The following is a 6,113-nucleotide window of genomic DNA, read 5'->3' as shown; positions in this document are numbered from 1 at the left end:
AGCGCACGCCGAGGTGTCTGCGCCTGTCCGGTGCTCAGTAGGTTTTAGGGAGTGAGTCTACTGATGGAAACTGGAGCAACGATTCTGGGTTCCAAACCCTTTTAAAACCTTGACCTATTTCAGGTCATCCAGCAGACATTATGTCAAAATCCGTGTCAGCCTCCAACAACGCCCGATCCGCTGTTTGGTATATCGTAGATGCTCAGTAAATACTCAGTGAAGGGACCAGTGTTCCCCCTCTGTGGCTGGCACTGTGCTGGGCAGCGGCGTCGCAGAGCCTTTCCTGTGGCTTCCAGTTCTGCCACCCCCAACAAACCTCCCTTTCCCCCCTCTATTAGTGTAGAAGAGAGGTAAGTAGTGGTGTGTGGGACCCGAGCCGCCACATACCTTTTGGTCTGTTTAGAGACCCAGGCCCCACTTCGTTTAAGTGTTAATTCATACTAACCTGAAATCCAGGCAGCTGCATGAATTCGGTGGCTTCTGGATTTAGGGTGAATTCTCTTGTTGGATCAGACGTACTTGTTTGATATTGTTTCTGTCTTAGCTTAAAGTGTCCAGTTTCCCAGGTGTGTGCCTGTCTTGCTGCTTCTTGGACTCTAGAACTGAAGGGTGTTCAGAGAGGAGATTGGGACTTTCTAAAGTCTACACGGAAATTCTAGAAAACAGCCAAAGAAAAAAATATATTGAAGTACAGAAATGGGGATGGGTGCAGAAGGGCTTGTTTAAAAGGATTCTGGTTCAAGGGTGTATGTTCCAACCCCTTATTTTACCCAACTGAGGCACACTCCCACCACCATCCTGGTAATCTTACTCTCAGCCAGTAATTAAGCTAGGCATGGTCTTGTGACCAACTTCTTCCCAATAATAAGTGATCAAGAAGTCATCCAATGGGAATTCTGGAACAGTACTGTTTACAGAGTCCACTAAGACTTCTAGTTGAATGTCATTTTTAAAGTGCTTTGCCAGTTTTCTTTCTGCCTCTAGGCAGGCCTGAAATTTGGAAGTTCAGCCACCATCATGTGTCTGTGAAGTGGCAAATACTAAGGCTAGCAAAGCAAGAAGATTGAGAGAGACTAGGATTCATATGACATTAAGCTACAATCCCAGCTTTGGATTGCTCACTATCAGATGCTTTGTTTCGTGAGCCAAACAAACTTGCTTAGACTTATTCCAAGGAATGTTGTGAACTCTGTCTCCTAATATTATTGCAACAAATTATTTAAAGTTAAAAGAAGATAACCTTTCAGGAAAATCATCAAGAAAATCAGGAAAAAAACAGTAACACAAACCTACTAAGTTCGAATCAATGTTCAGAAGTTACACAAGGATACATACAGTCTGCATCTGTTCTGATTGGTTTGTGTTTATGCTATCTGACAAATATTTTGAAAATCATCTCTGAAGATAAGTAAACACTAATGCTTCTACTAACTATAAGGTATTTACCTGGGTCCAAACAGGGTAAGAATCAAATTATAGCTTCACATTGGGACCCTAGAAGATATTTACCTCAGGAAAAGGGGAAACTAGAATGTAAAAATATGCCATGCAGAGGTGGGCAGTAGAATGGCTGTCTTTCTTTGCTTTGGCACTGGAAACAACATTTCTCAAGAGAATTCATGGCCAAAGTCCAGCTTTCATACAGGCAGTTTTCATGGTCCCAAACCCTACAATCTAAACATTCTTATTTAAAATTGACCTGAGTAGATAGTGTCTGTGGTACTTCACCACAAAACCCATTAGGAAATAAGAAGAGAAGCAGCAGAAGCAAATCCACAACTACCTTGGATGTTTTATAACCAGAACATTGAAAAAGCATGTTTTAAAAAACGAAGAGGAAGAGGATAGGGCTGTGGCTCAGTCGTAGAGGATACCGTTAATGTGTTCATTACCTAAAAGTAAAAAAAAAAAAAAAGGAAAGAAAATTTAAGGAAGGTAGAAAGAAGGACATAGAAAAAGCTAAGATCATATATTAGAAAGCAGAGATGCAATAATAAAGCTCAGAGGTTTTTTTTTTAAATATTTTTAGCTGTAGATGGACGCAGTGTCTTTATTTTATTTATTTATTTGTATGTGCTGCTGAGGATCGAACCCATTGCCTCATATGTGCTAGGCAAGTGCTTTACCACTGAGCTACAACCCCACCCGAAAGTTTTTTGAAAACACTAAGCAAACTGAGACCTCTGGCAAGATTGAAAATACATGTATGTATATTCATATATATATATATATATATATATATATATATATATATATAATATATATATAAACACACATACATATATATGCATACACATAATTGTATATAGCCACATAAAACATTTTCTATCTTTCTCTGTATATGCATTTATTTACCCATCAAATAAATCCTTTATTAATTTAAGTTATTATATCTATCTACCTATCTTTCATCTATCCATCCATCTGTAAAAGGAACAAACCCATTATTCATCTAAGTCACTGTTTTGGGGATTTTCTCTTATAGCCAAACATATTTCCAACTGATAAACCAATCAAACAGAAAATTAAAAATTGTCATTTAAAACCCAACCATCTTGTTAGGAACATGGAATTTGTGGGAGGAAGTAGTCTTAGGAAGACAATTCTGTTTAGCTAAAAACCACAATGTGGTTTTTTTTTAAGGTTCTTTTTTTTTTTTTAGTTGTAGATGGACACAATGTCTTTATTTGTTTGTTTATTTTTATGCAGTGCTGAGAGTCAAACCCAGTGCCTCACACATGCTAGGCAAGCGCTCTACCATTGAGCCACAACCCATCCCTCAATGTGCTTTTGATGTGCAAGTATTAGCCTAGAGTCCTTGGAGGGTAGGGACCACAGAGGCAAATGGTAAGTGTATTAGTTAGCTACTGTTGAATAATAAACACCCAGCCTGGTGGATTAAAACATCATCATTAATTCTTTTGTGCTTTGAACTGTGTCTCTATCCCAGCTTGGTTTCTTTCTGTTGGGGAATGGATCTGCTCCACAGATATTTACTCAGGCTGAAGTTAAAGGGACAGCAGCTACCCAGGAGGAGCTCATCTTGTGATGATGTCAGGGGTCCAGCATCTTAAGCCTTCTCTCGTGTTTTATTTGTTAATGTTCTGTTGGCTAATGCAATAAGGCCTAAGTCAAGGGGCAGAGAAATGCATTCTGCTTCTAGAGGAATAAACTACAAGTCATGCCAATAGGCTTGGGACACAGGGAGGAATGAAGGGTTGAGAACAATAAGTGAATTGACCAAAGTCTGCCTTCTTAACAGCTATGTGGTTTCCTCCCACATGCAAAACATATTCACACCCAATCCCCAAATCCTCCAAAGTCTCATCCAGACTCAAAGCCTTATAAGGCTCAAAGTCCAAGGTCTCATGATCTACATCAGGCCTGGATGTGGTTCCTCTGGATTCCAAGACCTATGAATTAAAAAGACACAGTTATCTGCCTCCTCACCCCCACACCCAGCAAACTATTTTGGAACAGGAATAACTGCAATAAGCACTGTCATTTGAGAAGGAGGAGGAGTGGGAGGATGTCACTGGCCCATAGCAATTCTGAAGCCCCATTGGGCAAACATTGTAAGATCTCCCTACCCTGGGATTTAGTTATGTTTCTAGATCAGGCCCTTGATTTCTTCTGGGAATGGTTTCCCAGTTCATTCTCTACAGGTCTTGGTTCTGCCCTTTGGAAATTGTTCCTTTCCAACAACTCCCTTGGTTAATTCTGAAGCGTGCCTTAAAAGCATTTGAAGAGTATACACATGTTAGTGGCTGATAAGCTTTCTCAGCTTCATACATTCCCACAGAAAGTTGGGGAAATCTCTGCTTCTTTTAATGCAGGCTGGAGGTACTTTTGCTAATAAATAGCTTTTGAAAACATTGTAAATTTTCTGTGTATTTTATTCCAGTCAATGCCATATGACAAAAGCCGCACTCATAATTCCTTTTGACACGTCTGTGTACAGATTCAACAGGATTGTGTAGGAACACACCCTAATCTTTCTAGAAGCCCTTTTGTCAATTCATAGGACCTATACCCTTAATTAGGTTTTTGCTTGCAAATCATATTTTAATTTAAGCATTTTACTGATTAGGGAGGCTGAAGATTATAAACTTCTATTTTTCAACCTAGCAATTTCTAGACTTATATTCTTTCTAGATATTGCTTGCAAAACTGCTCAGGTTTTTTCAGAGCATGTCTTTCTTGTAATAATAACTTTAAAAATTTATCTAGTATCCTGTGGGGGGCCTCCTCTGAGCTATTTGCATAGCTTCTACTTGGCCTTGAAGCCAAGGAGATTTTGGTCCGGCATTGCAAGTCATTTTGTGGCTTATTATGCAAAGCACATGACCTCAGTCTTCGATTGGCTATAGAGGCTGCTCTGTAGCTCTGGAGTTGGGCTGGACAGCCGCCCACCCCTCCGCCTTATTTGGTGAAGAATATTCTATGGAAAAGCCTTTGTGTATCCCCCATATAAAAATAAAAAACGTTGGCTCACTCTCGCTCCTTCCAGTGTGGAAGCAGGACCCTTAAGGTCACTGAGCCATCCTGCTTTTGCTCACTACACACGCTGGCCGCAGGTGAGAGTATCCGAAAGTCCTACTTTTGACATTCTGCTTCTAGATGTCTTCTCTCAACTCTAATAAAAGTTCATTAAAATTTCTGCGATTTGGATCTTCGCCCTCAGCAGTTTTATTAAATGTTTTACACTGCTTAACACAGGCTGCCTTTCCCGTGTTTCCTCACCATTCTCCAGCCTCCTTCCTGTAAATGTTTCCTTGCTCCTGATTGCCTGGTCCCAGACCCAGTGGAACCAAACCTGGTCCCAAAACCATATTTAAGGTTTTGTTATGGCAGCCGCACCCTTTCCAGCATCAACTACTCTAATAGCCTACAAAAAAAAAAAATCCCTAAAACTCAGTGGCTCAAGAAATTTATTTATTCTTATTTGTGTGCCTACAGGTCAGCAAGGATTTGCTGATTTAACCTGAGTTCAATTTGACTGCTCTGCTTCCAGCTGTGGGTCCAGGGGGTGGGCTCCTCTGTGCAGGTGGGGCTCAGATCTGCCCCTTGTGTCTTCATTCTGGGGCCTAGGTTAATGGAACAATAACTACCCAGGAGAATTTCATTTCAGGGAGTACAGGTAAGAGATCAAGCCCCACTATGCAAGCATATCTTGTGTTTTGGCTTATGTCATTTCACTTAACATCCCAGTGACCATATGAGTCCTGTGGCTGAACCCAGGCTGATGGGCAGGAAAGCACAGTCCTCCGCTTGGGAGGGGAACTACAAAATCACATGGGAAAGGACACAGAGGAGGGTGGAGAATTAGGGCCAAAAATTCAGTCTATCACCTTTACTCTGAATATTGGGATGAGAATTGGGAGAGGCATCTAGGAAAGGGGGTGAAGAGGAAGGGTAAAAGAGTGCCAGCAGCAAGGTGGGGAGATGAGGGAACCTCAGGTGCAATCAGAGGGAAAAACCTGGTGAGGGAGGGAAGCCTGCTCATGAATGGTCATTTAAGAAAAAAGGTGTTTCACATGAGTCTGTCATCTCAGACTTTCAGTAAAGGCTTTCTGACCCACAAAGGCCCTGCAGGAATGGGGGGTATGTGTGTGTGTACATCAAAGCAAGAGTCAAGTTCCTTTGGGGACAATGAGGTACAAGGGACAGAAATTGAACAAGTTTAGCACAAGCTGTCACTCAGATCCAGGAGTGGCTAGTGACAAGTCTACCCTGGCTATACTTGCAGGCACCTTGGAAAAACATAGGAAAAGGGATGGTGGTTTGGGCTGATCATATTTGTATTAGAAAGGACCAGGACTCTGTCTGACATCTGGGTTATAACCCCGCATCTTCACTAGCCCCAAAGACTTCTAATCTGACCCTAACCCTTTGTGGAGAAGTCTCTCCTTTCCAGCTCCCTCCTACTCCCCTGGATTCCACACCTCCCTGTGGGCCACTACCTCAGCTCATCCCTGTTCCTGTCAACTGGGCAGCAGACACTGAACCAGGCCCCAAGACTCCAGCTGTGGTGTCCTGCCCTCATCCAGGCCTTTTCTGTATCCTGCTGATTTTTCAAGAGTTTTCATTCAGTATGGTAAGCAGAATAATAG

The sequence above is a fragment of the Marmota monax genome, unplaced genomic scaffold, assembly GCF_021218885.2.
Source record: "Marmota monax isolate L192 unplaced genomic scaffold, Marmota_monax_Labrador192_F-V1.1 WCK01_AAM20220418_F8-fsc00020, whole genome shotgun sequence".
Taxonomy (NCBI): Eukaryota; Metazoa; Chordata; class Mammalia; order Rodentia; family Sciuridae; genus Marmota; species Marmota monax.
This window is presented reverse-complemented; position numbering follows the sequence as displayed.